Below are 19,491 nucleotides of genomic sequence, written 5' to 3' on the forward strand. Positions count from 1 at the left end.
TGCTTCCAGAAGTTTCACCGGAGGGAAAAAGAGGAAAGGGGGCCCTTCGTCTTATTCTACATGCTGGGGCAGCTGCAGGGTGTCTCCGGAGTCAGAAAGCAGTGGTCAACAGCCAACCAGCACCGGACCCAAGGGTAGTGGGGACGCGGGGAAGGGGGTGCTCCCTCCCGACCGCAGTAGGGCTGGCGTTTGCAGGCCACTCCAGAGCCTGCGTGGTTTCCGGACCTTCGGTCTTGGCCGTCTTCGTTTGACCACACGGTATGTTAGTCTCCCTGTCACTAGGTCAGGGGAAGGGCCAGTTAGGGAGGAGGGCTGTCCTTCCAAGCACCCCAGGCCTCACATCTCTCTTGCACGTTTAAGTACTGTCCGCTTTTGCTTGGTACTTTTTCTGGAGAGAGGAGGTGGGGGACTTGACTGCCACTGGTTCCGTTTTGTAAAATGGCCCGCAGTACCGTTGAGTTTTAACTCCAGAGAGTCTTAGTGTCCTGTCACAAGCATTTTTTTCTTTTTTAAGCCCGTTTGGAACTTCCCAGGGAAGTCGAGGTTACTCGTAAATGGGTGTAAAGGAGCACATTTGTACTGCATTTCGCATATCTGGTGTCTTGTTCAACCATCGTTTTTTTTCTTTTTGGCTTGAAGAATATGCCGTATTTATGAAGACATTTCTTTAAAAATAACACCACATAAACTATCCCTTTACGATCAGATTGCTCTGATTTAGCCTTAATTTTGTTAAACTTTTTAGAGATGAATGAAGTGCTCTGCTGTGGAAAGAAATGTACTATATACTATTTCTGTATCATTAAAACTAAATTTTTATGGTTCCTTTTCCTTGATTTCTTTGAGGAAGGGTTTCGGGTTACGGGACAGCGGGGGTTGAGCACAACCTCTTAACGTTGTTGCGGGTGCCAGGATGGAAGGTTCCTTTGGGGGAAGAGCTCTCCCTGGGAGCGCACACCCTTGTCCGGCCTCTGGCCTCGTTACGACTGCTTTGGAAAACCTGTCAGACTTCCCCTGCTCTGGGCGACGGACCGACGGTCTCTGGGTTACCTCATGGCAGCATGGCGCCCTGTCGTTGCTTGGAGTAACTGGGCATTTCCAAGCTCTGGTCCCGATTAAAGCTCAGTTCTAAACCACTCCAGTGAGAGGTTGCCCTCCTGTGCTTCCTCACCTCTAAACAAGGGCACAAGGCTGTTGACGAGAAGAATCGTGGGTCCCTGTCCCCCACAGCCACAAGGAGGTGGTTAGATGCTTTACTCTTCTGTGTAATCCAGAGAAGGGATTATATGCTACCACACGATGGACCCTTTTATCCACTCTTAGGTACTGATGAAACAAGCCTTCCTTGGGACGCCTGGGTGGCTCAGTCGGTTGGGCGTCCAACTCTGGCTCAGGTCAATGGTCTCGTGGTAGATGGGTTTGAGCCCCACATCGGGCTCTGTGATGACAGCTCGGAGCCTGGAGCCTGCTTCGGATTCTGTGTCTTCCTTTCTCTGCCCCTCCCCCACTCAGCATGGGTGCGCTCTCTATCTTGGTAGTAAATAAACATTAAAAAAAAAAAAAAAAGTCTTCCTCAAGAATGACTTGGAGTTTAGTCACTTTATGCCAAGGTAGGAAAGCCCGATGGTCTGAGTGATGCTGGTAATAATAGTACATTCAAGAATTTCCTTTTTCCTTCCTCCCTGTCTTTCAATTTTTTTTTAATTTATTTTGAGAGAAAGACAGCCTGAGTGGGGGAGGGGCAGTGCGAGACAGAATCCCAAGCAGGCTCCATGCTGTCAGTGTGGAGCCGGATGTGGGGCTCGATCCCACGAACCTTGAGATCATGACCGGGGCTGAAGCCTGATCCTTAACTGACTGAGCCCCCCAGGCACCCACTTTGCCATTTTAACATCCTTTGGCCTTTAGTCCGGGGTTTGCATACTTTCTCATAGATGCCACTCTTTGTGACTTGGGGTATGTTAGTGTGACAGTGAGGGCTTCTGTTCTTGTGCCCACCGGTAGATGGGGGCCACCAAGAGAAAACGAGTCCCGGTCAGAGGAGAGCTGACCGGCTGGCAGGGAAAAACCACCGGCCCGGCTCGGCGCTCTTCTCCTGACTGTCCGCATGTCGTTCCATATTAAGGTCCGCATGGTGGATGCACTGCCTAGAACAGCCCTTCCCAGTCCTGGCTGCACACCGAATTCAAGCACAGGGACCCCAAAGTAATGCCTATGCTGCCCAAGCTATTAGAATCTGCAGACGGGGCCGTCCAGGCACTTGAGATTCCTCGAAGCTCTTTACATCTGTCCCGTTGTCCCGTGTGCGGCAAGATTGGGAACCACTTGTCAGGAGCGATGGAGTTTTTTGAGACCCGTAATCTACTCGTCCATCAATCTCTGGTAGAACTGTCTGCTCCTGTAAAAGTCCAAGATCATGGACTTGGATGAGCTCCCAAGGGGAAGTAGAAAAAATGTAGAGCTTCTGGCCCAAGCTCTTGGGAAACAGCCTCGGAAATCTGCGTGGGACACGTTCTGGAGGTAGGAGAAAGCATTTGGAAGCAGGATGAATTTCACTACTTACGAAGAGGAGTTGAATAAAAACACCCTTAAAGGGGCACAATGCAGATGCTCTTTTTTTCCCTTCAGAGAACATTCCAAAGGGTATGTAAACGTAGACGCCCCACCAGGCTGATTAGGTGAGCAGTAGAGGAAGTCTCAGGAAGAGACGCGGTTTTGGGGGGGGGTGGCATCACACAGAACTGTGGACGGTGACATCTGTGTGAACTGCCAGCTTTGGAGGACTGTTCTGCAGTGCCAAGTGTCACTGGAGGGGGAGGTGGCTTCTGAGGGGTTAGCAAAGAGGCGTGCGAACCCTCACTGGACAGCATGAGAAGAGAGTCATTGGTCCAGCGGTGACTTTCATCACAGACGTGCAACTGAAATTTGCAAGTTGCCCCCTGCTTTCGCCTCTGCTTCCCTAGGAACTCAGGAAGGCTCTTAAATTTCATGCATCAAACCACTCCCTTACAAATAACCCCCGAGTCTGTTTTAAATACTGCCTTTGAAAGGAGCTTGTGGTTGCACTCGGGTTTGAAGAGTCGGGTTGGAAGCTGACTTTGGGCTGTCTTTTGAGCGCCTCCCCCGATTCCTCCCCACTTTGTGAGGTGTTTGAATGGGACCTCGGAGGGCTAGCCTTGCGGGTGCCAGCTGGTGGCAGGCAGAGCCTCAGCAGCCTGTGGAATACGTGAGGTCAGGCCTTGGACCCTGATGCGAGGCTTCGTAGCTGTCCAATTGTAAATAGCTAAGGGGAGGCGGGGCTGCTCCCTGGAGCGTGGCACGGTGGGGTCATCATCTTGCAATCTCTATATTTGAAACAAGCGCTTGACTCTTTCCGGCCATCTCTGCAAACTTTAGGCTGTTTGGTTCAGATGTATTTCAAAACTGTGCCCTGTAGGTCGCCCCTGGTGGGTGGGAGGGGCCGCTGCGAGGTAGAAAGATGAAGCGCAGTTTCAGGTCTCTGTTCAGAGGTCAGAGGTCACCCCCTCCAAGAGGCCTCCTTCACAGACCACATTAACCCGTGGCGTGCTGGCAAATGTTTAACAGCCAGCTCTCCAGGGAGAGAACAAGCCCTGATGTGTAGCGTTTGCCGATTTTGTGGTGGGAATACTCTCACCGTGGCCGATCGCGTGCTACCCGCGGCGCCATCTCTACAGGCGGGTTTGGGAAGACGTGCAAGCAGGATTGCGTGGAAGTACGTAGCATTCCCACCATCCACATATGAGAGACATAAACACCCGAGCACAGACCGGGGTCGGCATCTGCGGCTGTTAGACCAAACCCACCTCACCACTGCCTGTTTTTGTAAGTATCATTTTACTGGAACACGGTCTTCTCCCTTCCCATTACACATCTACGGCTGCTTTTGCATCCCAGCGGGGGAGCTGAGGGCTTACGACAGAAAACTGTATGCCCCGTTCAGCCTAAAAGATTTACTATCCCGTCCTTGACAGAAAAAGCTTGCTTCCCCCCCAGCATAGATAGTTGTCAAATGTAAAGTCATTACGAAGTGATGAGTTTTAAATAGAACTTACTTAATTAAACTTCTTTTTTCCCCGAGTATAGGTGATTAAACGTAATAACTTTTAAATGTAACTTATTAGCTGTAAGTTTATATAATTTAACTTTAATAATAGGTGTATTTAAGAATTGGCTCACAAAATTCCCGACAACTTAGCAATTGGCTCCGAAGAGCCAGCGGCAGTTTACTGCTGACGTCACCCAAGATGCACCTGCCGGCACCGCGTGGCCCTGGCCCTCTTCATATTCTGCAGGGCACCTTTTGCCCAGACCTAATGGGTTCTTGTGGTCTCGCTGCACTAGAAGCAGGGACTTTCCGTAGGTCCTTCAGTTCCCTTTCCTTAGCACTGTGAACAGTTCCCTGGCACAAAGTAGGTGCTCAAACATTTGCCGAGGAGAAAGAAGAAAATTTCAGCCTTTGACGCATGAAAGCCGCCCCATTCACTATCGTCTATGTGGCCCAAATTAGATCACGGCCCTCATTTCTTTTGAAATAATACAAGAGGTCCTGGCCTCTGGTTCTCCACATAATGCTTCTGCGGGGACGTGGAGACATCACAGAACTTCCCTCATAAGGCTTCATGAACCTGAAATGAACCCACGCACGTACAGCGCTTCTCACAGCGGGGTGGGTACTCAGCGACCCCTCGGTAAACGGTCACCTCTAGCAGCGGCAAGCGGCTAATATAATCATGCATTTGAGAGACAGATTGCAAGTCTAATCGACACATCGCTCTCCAGGTCGCTTCTCCCTCCCGGATCTTATTTTCTTTCAGGTCACACTCAAGTCTCCAGATTGCTTTTTCAGATTGAGAGGTTTCTAAGCAAACGTGTCCTCTTGGCGCAGCACCGCCATCTTGTGGCCATAGTGGGTTATGGCAACGTCCTGGATCTTCGCTCCCAGCTAGCTGCCAGCCGCCAGGTCCCCGGTTTGGGAAGCAGCAGGTGATTTACGAAAGCAAATGTGGCAACGAGTCAGGGCTACACACACCAGGCCACAAAGTACATCCAGGAGGGTTTAGGCTCCCTCTGCGTCATTTCAGGACAGCTGGCTAGTGTGGGACATTTCTGCTTGGGACTGTCCTCTCCCACTGTCTCCGCCTTGTCCTCGTCTCTCTGGCTACCTCCAGCTTTCAGGTGTACTTCTGCTAACTTCAGACGAGTTAGTGCCACCTACTGGACGAGGACCGTAAGGTCCGATGTGAGGTCTTCGCTAGGGGAGCTGCATTGGAACAGAGTACAAACCCGTGGCTTCGTGGGAAGAACATAGGCCAATAATAGGATCCTGATGTCAAGCCCCTAAGTCGGCGCACATTTCTCTCTTCACTGGAAACATTCTTCGGTGAGGGAACGGGGCACAGGACTGTCGGTGTGAGCCAGTGGCTACTGTGTTAAGGTTAGTACAGCTACAGTTGTCAGGGTCTCTGTATGACAACCGGTCACACGCTCATCGATTTTTCAGAGCTGCCCCCCCCTCCCCCCAACCCTCATAGAATTAAACTCTCCAATCCGGGCTCTGGAATCTGCATTGTGAGCACCTCCCCCTTTCCCCACCGAGTGAATCCTACCTGCACTGAAGTTTCAGAACCACTGCCCCAGACCCTCCCTTTGTAGAAAAGACTTTTCTTTTGGCAAAATCCGGAAAGAATTCACACTTGGATTAAGGCTTTAATAAACTACTTTTTGTGCTTAGGCACAGCAGGCATTTCTCTCTCTCTCTTTTTCTTTATTTTGAGAGAGAGAGAGAGAGAGAGAGAATCCCGAGCAGGTCAGCGCAGAGCCCAACGTGGGGCTCGATCTCACGAACCATGAGATCATGACCTGAGCCAAAATCAAGATCTGGACGCTTCACGGACTGAGCCGCCCAGGCGCCCTGAGAGCCGGCATCTCTTACAAAGCCACGGCTCCCACCCTCACTCATTTTGTGTGGCGGATTGAAAATAGACCCCAAGCCTCGGTCACACCTGGCCCGTCCCAGGTGCTCATACTGCCGGCCGTGTCTCACCCACCCTCTCTGCCCTGGTTGGCAGGATGAGGCCAGGCCACACGCCTGCACCCAGGCTCAGCACAGGGCCATGTTGCAAATACCCCAGAACTGGCGGTCCCCCCCTTCCTGGGTGGCTTCTCTCTGTGAGCCTCAGTTTCTCCATCCCTAATACAAGGGGATTCGACTGTAGTCTACACTGTCCTACCTAGCTGTGACATCCTGGGGGTCTGGAGCTCTATAAGCCCCTTTAACATGTTGCACTTCTAATGGTATTTGGTCTTCTGTGTGTACAACCCCCTCCTCAGACTACTGACTTCTCCCGTTAGGTTCTTCCTCAGCCCCCAACCCGAAACAGTTACGCACGAACTGTGAGTCACGTGGGTGTTCAAAAGACATATGCTTATTTTTTAAAAAGCCTTCATATCTTGTATGCCTTACACTCAGCAACTCTATTGCTAGGACATTTTCCTGAGGACATGATGCTCACAGAGGTGCCCAAAATTAGCCATATGCGTATAGGCAACGTCATTTTTTTCTAATTTTTTAACGTTTATTTATTTTTTAGAGAGAGAGACAGAGTGCGAGTGGGAGAGGGGCAGAGAGAGAAGGGGACACAGAATCCGAGCCGAGCTGTCAGCACAGAGCCCGACGCGGGGCTCGAACCCACGAACCGCGAAATCATGACCTGAGCCGAGGCCGGACACTTTGCGCCACCCAGGGCCCCATCGGCAACATCATTTATAATTGGCAAACTTAAGTGTGCAGGACCTTGATCAATCCATAGTCCAGCTGGACTGTGTATGCAGTACTCTGCAGCCATCGGAGATGCTTCTAGAACATTTTTTTTCTGACATGAGCAAAGGCCTATAATGTATTGGAGAAAAAGTGGGTTATAAACATTCTCGTTAGTGGGAAACCCACTGACTGCATAGATTGCAGCGAGTGCAGATGAGTTTTACGGTTTCGTGTTTCGCCTTGTCGGTAGGAGCCCAGCGGAGGCCTGTGGCTGACCGAGTGGCAGGCCATGCCGGCTGTGTAACCGGGCAGGGGCCCAGATCGGAGATCATGGATGTGGGAAGGCATGGGGGCTGTGGCTCAAACGTCCTTTGGGAGTTTGGAGTAGTCCTTTGGGAGGTCATTTAGCACGGTAACGACCCAGGTGCTGTTTTGCAAACAGATGACGCCCACCTCCGGGCAGTGGGTGGGAGACAGGAAGGGAGGCTGGAAGGGCCCATGGGAATCAGAGGGCTTTTCGGACCCCAGGGAGGGAGGGGACGGCCACCGAGACCTCACCACATCAGAGGTGTGGATGGCGGGCCCTGGGGGTGCTGCCAATGGCTGGATCAAGACAGAAGCTCCCAGATCAGGAAGACTGTGCGTGGGGGTCTTGAAGGGGCAGCATAAACCTCCAGGATCACTCTGGGGAGATTGAGGCAGCTGAGCAGCCGTATGGCAGGGAAAGAACAGATCTAATGGTACGCTGTGTTCTGATGTAATGTAGACTCCAGCGCATCCCCTCTGGCCTCATCTCCGCTGTTTGCTGGGTGTTCCGTCCTCTCTGTGGCCGCCTAGAAAACACCCTCGTGGCTTCCCTCCCCCTCTGAGTGGCCAGAACAGAGAGGTTCATTTTATGGGCAGAGAAACTGAGGCCGAAGGAGCTAGACGATTTGGCCAGAGTTCCCAGTCAACCACATCCACCGTGATGCTCGCTGGCCGGCCACACGGGCTCTGGAAGTGGGAGCCAGACTCTCCCGGGGCCCTGCCTGCTTCACCGCCTCGTGTGCTCGGGGTTCTGGGCAGGGGGCCCCCCCGGAGCCAGAAGGCCTGGCAGGGGCTGTGAAAGATGACGCGTGTTGGGCTAACACGAAGGGCAGCAGTGGGCAGGACTGTGCGTCTCGGGGACCCAGAGCAGGGGCCCGGAAGGAAGTGTGGCATCGCCCGCATTCCTGTTGGTGGCCGAGTGGCCTGGGGAGGGGGTGGAAGAGGGGGGAATTGGGACAGCAGCCGGGGTGCAGGGGGAGTTGCACAGAACTCTGTAGCCGTGGGTCCTAATGGGGAAACAAAAGCACGGCTCTACCCTGAGGGAGGCGCGTCTGCGCCCTGGGCCTTGGTTTTCCCACTTGGTGAGCATCAGACCCTGGGGTGGGTGCTTCCATGTGTGTTCTCTCATGCTTCCAAGAGCCTCCTCCCTGGTTCCCAGATGAGGGACCCGTCGAGGCCCGGGCAGAGGCAATGGGACTCGAGCTTGGGTCCTTCCTGCTTCTGCGGTATGCCTGCAGGACTGTGCTCCGTCCAGGTCCTCTCCAGTGGGGAGCCCCTGCCTGCCAGCTGAAGGCCCAACCTGATGCTCCATGGGTGTGGCCTGGCATTTGGAACCATCCTCCGGGCCGCAGTGCAGACTTGTCACCACCCTCCCGGGGACGGGCACGGCAGCGCTGAGCTGGGATGGTATTTAGGGATCCCCCAGGCCACCTGGTGCAGGCACAGCTCTGTGTGGCCTCCGAGGGCAGGAACGTGGGCCCCCAGACCTGTGCCGGACCCCGGGGTCACTCCGCTGCCCGCCATGCCAGCTGGGCGCATCCGCACGGGCTCCGTGAATGTCCCATGCCCGTGCGCCCTTCCTGTCAACCTCAGGGACCCTTCCAGCACCGGGCGGCCTCCCTCTGCTCTGCCCGGTTTTGTCTCCTGCCCCCATGGCTTCATTTTGCCAGGTTTGGGGCTTCGTGTAAAGGGGGACACGGCTCCCGCACGGTTAACGCAAGGTCTGTGGTTTGCATTCATTCGTGTGCACCAGAGGGCGTATTTCAGGGCTCTGTCGTGTAAATATCCCATAGTTTGTTTACCGAGGCTCCTGCTGGTGGACAGGTGCGCTGTTTCCAGTTTGGGGCTATGAGCGCTATGGTGCCAGGAACCTTCCCGAGCATGTTTTGGGGGGCGGCACTCGCACAAGCCTTTCCCGTGAACGCCAGCCCCGCAGTGGATCTGCTGGTCACAGGAGACGGGTGCGTGTCGAGCAGCGGACCCTGCCACACCGTTTCCCAAGGCGGTTTTCCAATTTGCACGCCCTCCTTTCCTGATTTTTCTTAGCTGGCGTTGCAGTAGTGAAACCGGAAAGGCTCTGAGGGCTGGCAGCCTCATTGAGGGAGCCAGAGCCTGAGCCGGAGACCATGTGCTGGGCCTCGAGAAAATGAGACGATTTTAAGACCCACTGATCACAGCCAGCCAGTGAGGCGCCCCCAAACGAGGCAACTGCCTCAGCGAAGCCCTCAGCCAGACACATCGGGTCCCCGCTCTGCCTCTGCGGCCGTGTCTCCCGAATCCTCTCTCCTAGGTCGGAGTGCCTCTAGCTGCTTTGGGTTTGGTGCTTCCTGCCTGATTCCAATTGCTGGAGGCTCAAATAAACTCTTCAAAAAAAAAAAAAAAATTGTAATGTGCCTCAGTTTCCCCTCCCCTTCCCACCCCGACCCCCACGCCAACTTCACTGAGCTATAATTTACGTACAGTGTTTTAAGGAAACACGAGTTTTGAAGAACTTTCTCTTTGTGTTCAAGTTCAGTCTTTGTTCTGTTACCTCCAGCTCATAGGGTGTGTGTGTGTGTGTGTGTGTGTGTTTCTCCCCTGCCCTCTCTTTTCAACCCAGGCCCAGCACAGAATGAGAGAACTCTCCAGAAGGCGAATTGGCAAGCGGGCTTTGTCTGCCGTGCCGTTAGCATCAGGGGACTGGGCCTGTGGAGCCGCTGAGGTTGGGTCCAACCCTTCGTTTTAAAGTTGGGGAGACTACAGCCCACACCATTGCAGGGACCGCAATGTTCCCTGGGATATCCACTTCAGGTGGCGAATCAGAGATTCGCCTGGGGTGTTGTTTGCGCCCAGCCGTGGGACGGCCCTGAGTGGGGCTGGTGCTCGATCCTGAGCCCTGCAGGCTTTTGGCCGCGACCGGGTCCTGGATGCGAGCTGGGCTTCCCTAAATGCAGCGGGTGCGGCGTCCCAAATGCTGGCCTTCCCCGGGGTTCTTGGGCCATCAGGATTCCCAGTGACCGGGGGGCCTCAGATGCTGCCTGTGCAGCCGGCCAGGTTGTCTCAAGCTCCTGGTTTGATCATGACATCTGTAGCTCTCTGGCACCCTCCGTGTGACAAGGCCTTCCGGGCGTCAGACCAGCCCCATCCCTACGCCTCCCTCCTCACCAGGTTGCTGCTTCCTGCTTCAGGCTAAGACGGGTAGGAAGGACTCAAGACCCTTCTGGAAAAGATATCATTCTCGCTTTCTTGAGCATAGAGGAGGCTCCAGGCTCATCTGAAGGCTTCGCGTGTTCTCCCTTTACCCCCAAGGTGACAATTCCCCCAGACTCCAATCCCCAGACACCCCCAGACTCCTTGGGGGCTGCCACAATGCTTTATACTCATCCGCCCGCTGCGGTAGTGAGGCCACCAGAAGGCAAAAGCCACGTTGTCCCCGTCCCCCGAGCACCCCTCACGGGACGCCCCAAGTGGGGGTGTCCCATGTTAGCTGGAGGACTGAGTGATTCACACGCAGGGACATTTCCCAGCTGAAGGTTCTTCTGTGCCGCTGCTAATCTGCTTGTCCAGATGTCCCTCCCTGGTCCCCCTTCATCCATACGCCTCAGAGGCCCATGGGAAGAATCTTCCCCACCCTTCTCCAGCCCAACCCGAAAATCTGGGGTTAGCAGGACACAGCCTGCTGTTTGCAACTGCGAACACCCAACACAGGGGTGTGGGTCCATCATCGCCCCAGCGTTTCAGGGCCTCACGAGGCGTGGTTCGTCGCCCACAGTCTCCTCCTGCCAGACTTCACCCGCCTGTAGCAGGGAGAACGCTCTTTTGTGGACGGGCCACCTCCCCGGGGGCCCCCAACTCGGCTTAGATGCTCTGTGAAACCAGCCACCCTCGCACTGCTTGGAGCTGGCTCACTGTCTGCTCCCTGATGAGACTGGGCCTCAGTGTCCCCACCTATACAATGAGGAGGTGTCCTAGACCAAGGCTCCTCAGGGACCAGGCAGGTAACAGAGAGAAAAGAAGTGGGTTCGTGCCTCATAGAGACTGGGGGCGGGGGAGCAGACCAGGGTATATTTCAAACAAAGTCAGGAATTTCCAAAAGAAGTGAGGGTTCCCAATTTGTAAAATGCTGGCAAACATTGAGTTTCTGGGCATTGTTTTGATGGTTTTTAATGTTTTATTTACTTTTGAGAGTGAGTGAGCCAGCAGGGGAGGGGCGGAGAGAGAGAGGGGGGCCGAGGCTCCGAAGGGGGCTTTGCGCCGACAGCTGCGAGCCCGACGCGGGGCTCGAACTCACGAACCCGCGAGATGGTGACCCGAGCCGAAGTCAGACGCTGAACTGACTGAGCCACCCAGGCGTCCCTGGTTTGTTTTTTAAACACAACGTGGGCCACCGATTGATGAGCGCTGGCCCAGACACTGTGCCCCAGCCCCTCTGGGTCCACATTCCTCCCTTACAGGGCACCGGCTGGCAGGGGCAGGCTGCACGACCCAGAAACAGGGGACTTGGATTCCGACCGCATCCTCCCCTCTCCCCGGGACAGCAGCTGTCACATCACATCGTCTCCGTGGCGGGATCACCTTCCTTTTGGGGCACCGGAGCTGGCGTGCGAAGTTTTGATCAGATTGCCTTTTGAATGAGTTGACTGTCATGAATGGGCAAAGGGCACCAGCATTGTGTCTTAACTATAACTGTTCCAATTAATTATGGGTTTAATTAGCATACATCGAGAACAGCCCTGGAAAATAATACTTCATGGGTTACAGATGCCCTGGCAGCTGTTACATGAAGTGTGATACCGGGCTGGGGTAGAGATAGTTATTAATAAATTACTCCCATTGTCAGACACCCTTATTTATACAAATTAGCAGGGGATACATAATCAACTTTAACTGTATAATTTATAATAATTGATTTCATTTTGACTGACCACTAGTCGGTTACCAAATACCCTCGGAAGAAAAATTGCCCTATTAGGGTAAGTTTAATCCTAAACATAGCTAATGAATCCTATTACTTTAAGGTCATATTTGAAGCTTTTGTTAATTGTCAGAACCATTTTAAATTGATTAGAGTTAAATTAAATCAATGTAATGTTTAGAAAAACAATATTTCTAATGGATGAGGCCAGGCTGACCTCGAATAAACATATTTATCAACCGATTCCCGGTGACGAGAAAGGGAACAGCTGGGCCCATAATTCACATTTGTCTATAATATGGGAAATGTCAGCAGGCAATTAGTTATGTCAGGTAATGAATAGGGAGCATGGGGACTCCCCTCTGGCAGCTGGGGTGGATGGGGGTAGAATGTTCCGGACACAAGCGGCTGCTCACCTCCTGATGGCTTTCCTGTCCCCCAACCTCAGCTCAGTGCTTCCCAGCTCCCTCGATGGCCCGTTCCCCGGAAGTTGCCTGCCCCGGGGGCTACTCCATGCCCTACCTCCCAGTCTGCACTCTGGTCTTCCTCCGGGAGCTGGGATGCTGCCCTTGGCCTGGACCGCACCTCTCTCCCCTCCTCACCCCTCCGGGTTCACCTCAGCATCATTGCCACGGGGAAGGCTCACTTGACCCCACGGCCTCCATCAAGTCCCCCAGGTATGGGCTCTCAGGACAGCATGGGTGCCCGTTCCCAGCTGTCATCTCACAGCCGTGTGACGATGGGACCATCCGCCGGCCGTCTGGCTCCCGCACCAGGTTGCAAACCCCACAGGACCCGCCGTGTGTCTTTACTCAGCACCGGGCTCCCATCTGCTGACTGCTAGCAGGTTCTCCGTGAAGGCTTGCTGAATGATTGAAGGGACGAACAATACAGGACACAGGACGATATCACGCCGCTCGGCGTGTCCTGGCCGGAAGGCGAAGAGTACCATTCACCACTCTCTGAACACTTACCAAGGCCAAGGGCTTTGCAGGCACGCAGCTGGCTTTTGTGGCATTGCCACCAGGTGGGCATCGGTACCCTCACTGTACAAAGTAGGTTAGTCACCCAAGTTGTCTCAGCTGGAACTCGAACTCAGGTCCAAGAGAACCCAGAGCCCTTTCTGGGGCCTCGGTCAGTAGGGCTGCCTGCAGGAGGGGGTGCTGGGGAGCCTTGAGGGAAGGTTTGGGTTTCCCGCAGGGGCAGGGAGGATGCTCGAGGCTCATTCTGGTGGCCGCCTGCTGGCCCAGCCCAGAGGGGTGGTGTCTGTGGGGACCGGTGGGCAGGCTGGGGTTCCTAGGCGGTGTCTCGACCTGGGGTGAGTCCCTGAGCAGAAACTTATTCACGGTGTTAACTCGGGCGGTTCACCCTGGCCTCGATTTCCAGGGCTGTGAAATGGGCCCCCAGCCACTCGCTGCTCAGAGGAAGGGCCTGGAGCACAGCCCTGCCTCCGCCACACCTGGTCCCACAGGCCGAGGGGATTAGTTTCGAGGGTGGGGATCTCCCACTTCCTCCAGCTTCTGCTTGAGACCCTGGGGCAGGGTGCAGGAGGCGGGCCGGCTGGGGTCTTTCGAGCCTGCTGAAGTGCAAAAGAGACCAGAGAGCCCTGAACGCACAGGGGTGCCCAGGATAGGAAAAGCATCCGGACTCCCTGCCTGGGGATAATATCACGGGGGGCAGGGGGCACATGGCAGGGCTCGCGTGTTCCCCGCATGGTGTGATGGGAAGGGCACGCTGCCTCTGTGTTCTTTCCCCAAGCCTGTAGCTTCGTCTAATCATGAGAGGACATCAGACACTCAGACACTCAGACACCTGACTGCTACTCTTCTAAAGTCACGCAGACCAAGGAGAGTCTGAGAAACTGTCACGCGCCTAGGAGACGTGCTGATCCAGCGCAACGGGGGGGGGGGGGGGGGGGGAGACGGGGGGGGGGGGGGGGGGGTAGCCCGGAAGAGAAAGAGGGCATTTGTGTAAAACCTGGTGCTGTCTGGAGAAAGTCCCAAGCTGATTTAATAGGGCCGTGCCAGTGTTAAGTTTCTCGCTTTGACAAACGTCAGTTACGCTGACATCGGGAGATGAGACGAAGGGTACATGTGACTAGATTATCTCTGCAAATCTGTTGTGAATCTAAAAATATTCCCAAACAAAAAAAAGTTCCTTAAGAAATTACTGATGTGACCATGTGGTTAAAAAAGAGGTCCAACAGTATGAGAGTGGCAAGAAGTTTCCCTCCCGCCTATGCGTCTCCGTTCCAGAGTCCCTTCCCTGGGGTTGAACATCTTTACCAGTTCCTTAGTTCCTTCCAGAGATCTTCTTTTCATGAACAGACACGGGCAAATTACTATCCGCCTCCATCCCAAGTGGGCTCTGTGCTGGGAGCAGAGAGCCTGACGCGGGGCCTGAACCCACGAACTGGGAGATCACAAACTGGGAGATCAAGACCTTGGCCGAAGTTGGACCCTTAACCCACTAGGCCACCCAGGCCCCCCAAGACTGGTCTTATTTTAAGCGGAAAGAAATCCCACCACCTCACGTGCAGAAGAAAGAAGGACGCAGAGAAGTGACATTTCCTGGGTACTGACTCTGTGACGGGCGCCATACAAGGCGCTTCATAGACATACAACTGATTTTCCTAACGGCCCCATTGGGTTCTAGTTCCATTTTACAGATGGGAAAACAAAGGCTCCGAGAGGTGAAGACCGTACCTAACTCGGACAGGGGGCACAGTGTCTGGCCCTAGGCGGGTCTTCGGGAAGCGCTTCTCAGGATGAGCGAACGAATGAGTATTCGCATGAATTGTGTGCCAGTTGGACACGTCTCGTCCTGTCACCTTCCCTGGGTGCGTGTCTGCCTCTGTGTGCAAATGTCCGCTTTTTGTAAAGATGCCCGTCGTGCTGGATTAGGCCCACCCTCACCTGATGACCTCTGGAAAGTTTCCATCTCCAAATAGGGTCACATTCTAAGGTGCTAGGTAGGGGTTAGGACTCTCCCAAATCGTTTTTTGGAAGACACAATTCCACTCCCAACAGGTGGCTTTAGGACTCCACTTCATTTGGCTAAATGTGTTGCCATCACCTGGCTTTCTCCTCAGTGTCACGTGATTCTGTTGACACCCTAGGTCAGGGATGACTTCTGTATCACTGACCCCCTTCCCTGATCTGCTGATCAGGGGACTTTTTAAATACTTTTTTTTTTTTTTTTCTGAGACAGAGAGAGATGGAGCATGAGCAGGGGAGGGGCAGAGAGAGGGGAGACACAGAATCTGAAACAGGCTCCAGGCTCCGAGCTGTCAGCACAGAGCCCGACGTGGGGCTCGAACTCACGGACCGTGAGATCGTGACCTGAGCCAAAGTCGGACGCTTAACCGACTGAGCCACCCAGGCACCCCTGATCAAAGAAATTCTTAAGAAAAATTTTATTATTTGTTTTGAGAGAAAAAGAGAGAGCGAGGGGCAGAGAGAGAGAGAGAGAGAGAGAGAGGGAGAGAGGATCCCAAGCAGGCTCCACGATGTCAGCACAGAGCCTGACACAGGGCTCGAACTCACATACAGTGAGGTCATGACCTGAGCTGAAATCAAGAGTCGGTCATTTAACCGACTGAGCCACCCCGGTGCCCGATTAGAGGACTTTTTATGGAGCCTGGCCGTGGCCTCAGAATCCTAGGCACAGTTCTGCCGGGACCTACTTCTGCTCTGTTCATCACGTCTGCCCTAGACCTTCATTCTGCTTGGCTCGGTCCGGTTCCCTCTGTTTGGAGCCCCTCAAAGCCCGGTGCAGGGGTCTGCTTTCCGTCCCTGTGAGGCATTTCCCGATCATCCACGCAAAGAGTATCTCTTCTTCCACGTGCCCCAACAGCACCAGTTCTGGAATTTTCCCTGTAGGAAGGGCTCTTGTTGGAAGGATGGGACCTGGGGATGTATTTGTACAAACTTTGCCCAGGAGTCAGAGAAGCTCGATGGTTTACCTCAACATAAGGGAAGGGGGCTGATAGAACTGCAGGAAGGGCACGTGCCCCTCATTCCCATGTCACCCCTGTGCTTGTACTCGGTCACTCCCCTCATTTACCTCATTTGTTGTGCCCTGACAATGATCTCTTTGCCAGGGTAGTTGATGAGAGCCTCCATCAGATAGAAAATGGCGGGCCAGCCTCTTTGCCTTTGAAGGAAGCCTGTGTGGCCTCTTCCTGGGGGTGGGCTGAGGGGAGGGTGGGCCTTGCCCGGGGCTGGGGGGAAACAGCCCCTTCTACTGCAGGAATTGCAGACCCCTCCAGACGTATTTTTTAAGACCTGGTGCTCCCTGCTCTGAAGAAATCTGGGGACCTTAGTTTTGGCTTGCTCATGATTTGGGCTCTAGATTTTGGTATCGCATGGAGATTCTTCCTGAATGGCTATGCGGAGGAGGGGTGGGAAGCAGGACGGAGGGGGCAGAGCCCTCCAGGCTCATTCACCAAAAGTAGAGGCTGGACATAATGAGCTCAGTAGTGGCTCCCCAAAAAGCTTTTTCACCCCGGCCCTCGGAATGTGACCTCAGTTGGAAAAAGCGTCTTTGTAGATGTAGTCAAGGTAAGGATTTTGAGATGAGATTATCTGGGATTAGAGAGGGGCCTAAATCCGGTGAGGAGGGCCCTTGAGAGAGACAGAGACGAGGAAGACACACAGAGTGACACAGGAGAGGCCATGTGAAGACAGAAGCAAAGGTGAGAGTAAGGCGTCCAGCAGCCAAGGGGCGCTGACTGCCGGCAGATGCTGGAAAACACGGGAGAACATTCTCCTTCAGCCCCAGAAGGAGCGTGGCCCTGCTGAGACCTCCATTAGGACTTCTGGCCTCCAGGACGGCGAGAGAATACACTTCTGCTGCTCTAAGACACTCAGTCTGTGGCAATTTTTGCAGCTCTAGGAAACAAAGACGCTGGCAACCATTTCTGTTGCCCTGACAGTTGTGCAGATGAGGACAGGAAGACTTCCCATGAGGCAGGATGTGAGGTTCACAGAAGACTCTGTAAAGGGCGGTGGCTTTTTGTGGGCCCCTTCACAGCTTCCCCAGAAGACCTAGAACCCGCCTTCTACCAAGCTTTCTCTGGGTCTGCCCTCCACCATGTCAGACCCTGGCGTGGCCTCAGTCTGAGGACCCTCGTGAGAGAACACAAAAGAACCCCTTTGGTGGGAGGCTGTGGGGTGTGGGGCAGTTCGGGGAGTTGGCGGGAAGCAGTGGCATGGTGGTTGGGAAGAAAGAGAAAAATACCTGGAGCTCTGAAACCTGGGGCCCCCCAAAGCCAGGCTGCCATGCTTGTCGGGCGGGGTGTCGGGCCAAGAGAGGGTCTGGGAAGGGTGTTGCTTGGAGGCCGGTTGGATCGGGAGCTCCTCTGGGTCAACCACAGACCCTGAAATCCCACTAGTGAATGCTCGGAACAGCTGGGAGGGGCGATGCCTACAGCAGTCACACCCCAGGTCTTGTCTTCCTTCTATAAACTGAGATTCTGCCTTTCCGCCCGCCTCCCCACAGGCACGCTGACCCTGCTGACCTGGGGGGGCCAAGCAAAGAGAGCATCTCCGCCCCGGTCGACAGTCACTACCTTCCGAGGTACAGAGGGAGAGCTTCCGTGCACCAGCTGATAGAGGTGGCCAGGACTGCCGCGCGGAGCTGGTTTCTGCATTCCGACGCTTTCCCCGGCCGCCGTGTCCACTTCCGGTCTGGCAACCACGCGGAACAGATTGCCAAGGGACCCTGAGCTTCGTGGGAACAGCGTCAGCTCAGTGCTGAGCGTGTACTTGGAGATCCTGAAATGTTTTCTTTTGGTCAGGCTTATTGAGGTATAACATACAGTAGAAACCAATTCACAGAGCGAACGCTCTCGTGAGTAGTGTTGACCGTATGCAGTCATGTATCAGCCACCATCAGGATACAGAACATTGCTTGCAGCCCCCAAGCTTCCCTCACGCCCCTTGGCGTCACTTGCCTCCCCACCGCTAGTCCCTGGCAACCACTGCTCTGATTTCTGTTCTCACGCGTTCGCCTTTTCTTGAAAATCATGCAAATAAAATCATACAAATTGAGTCTGGCTTCTTTCACCAACCGTCACGCTTTCGAGATTCGTTCATATTATTGCCAAGGTCAGTGGTTCATTCTTTTTATTGCTGAGCAGTATTCCATCACATCCACTCATTGGTTAATAGATTTGGGGGGTGTTCCTAGTTTAGGCCAGTTTAAGTAATACGGCCACAAAGCATTTGGATGTAGGACTTTGTGTGGACGTGTTTTCATCTCTGCCAGGCACGAAAATGCTGGATCATAATGTAAGGGTACATATTAGGACTTTATCAAAGATGGGCAACAGGTTTTCCAAGAAAGTTCGGTTGCTTCACATTTTTACCAGCAAGCACAGGGATTATCAGCCTCTTAAATTTTAGCCATTCGACAGGGGTGTAGAAGTATCTTAATGTGCATTTCTTTTTTTTTAATTGTTTTTTTAAACCTTTATTTATTTTTGAGACAGAGAGAGACAGAGCATGAACGGGGGAGGGTCAGAGAGAGAGGGAGACACAGAATTGAAACAGGCTCCACCCAGGCTCTGAGCTGTCAGCACAGAGCCTGACGCGGGGCTCGAACTCACGGACCGCGAGATCATGACCTGAGCTGAAGTCCGATGCTTAACCGACGGAGCCACCCAGGCGCCCCAATGTGCATTTCTTTAATGAGTAATAATGTTGAATATCTTTTCAAGAGCTTATTTGCCATCCATATCTTTATCTTGGTGTAGTATCTGTTCTGGTCTTTGCCCAATTTTTTTCTTAGATTTTTTGCCTTATTATTGCGTTATAAGAGAGTTCTCTATGTAGTCTAGATTCAAATGTTTTGCCCAGTGTTTCTCGGTATATTTTAATATTACCCACCTCTTCATTCCCCAGGACCTTCTTAGATGTTTTTTTCCTAATGTCCTGCCATGAAGTTTACTGCCATGGACATATGCATTATTTCTATCTGGAGGGCCACACAATGCTTGTGATATTTACGCATTTTTTAGTCCCCAAAGAAGTAATTTTTGCCCCCCCGGGGGTCAATCACCTCCATTGAGAATGCATGCTCTAATCAGATATAAGTTTTGCAAATATTTTCTCTCAGTCTGTGGCTTGTATTTTTATTTTCTTAACACCATCTTTGGAAGGGCAGAATTTTAAATTTTGATGAACTCCAATTATTTCTTTATATGATTTGAACTTTTTGTTTTCTATCTAAAATGATTTGTCTAAACCCAGGTCACAAACATTTCTTTTATGTTTTTTTCTGGAAGTTTTATATTTTTAGCCCTTACATCTAGGTTTATGATCTATTTCAAATTACTTTTGGTATGTGGTACAATATAATGGTTGAGTTTTTTTTTTTTCTCTTTTGAAAGGAATGCTCAGTTTTCTTTCTGTTTTTCAAATGTTTATTTTTGAGAGAGAGAGAGAGAGAGAGAAAGAGAGAAACAGAGTGTGAGCAGGGGAGGGGCAGAAAGAGAGAGACACAGAAT

The sequence above is a fragment of the Panthera uncia genome, assembly GCF_023721935.1.
Source record: "Panthera uncia isolate 11264 chromosome E2 unlocalized genomic scaffold, Puncia_PCG_1.0 HiC_scaffold_19, whole genome shotgun sequence".
Taxonomy (NCBI): Eukaryota; Metazoa; Chordata; class Mammalia; order Carnivora; family Felidae; genus Panthera; species Panthera uncia.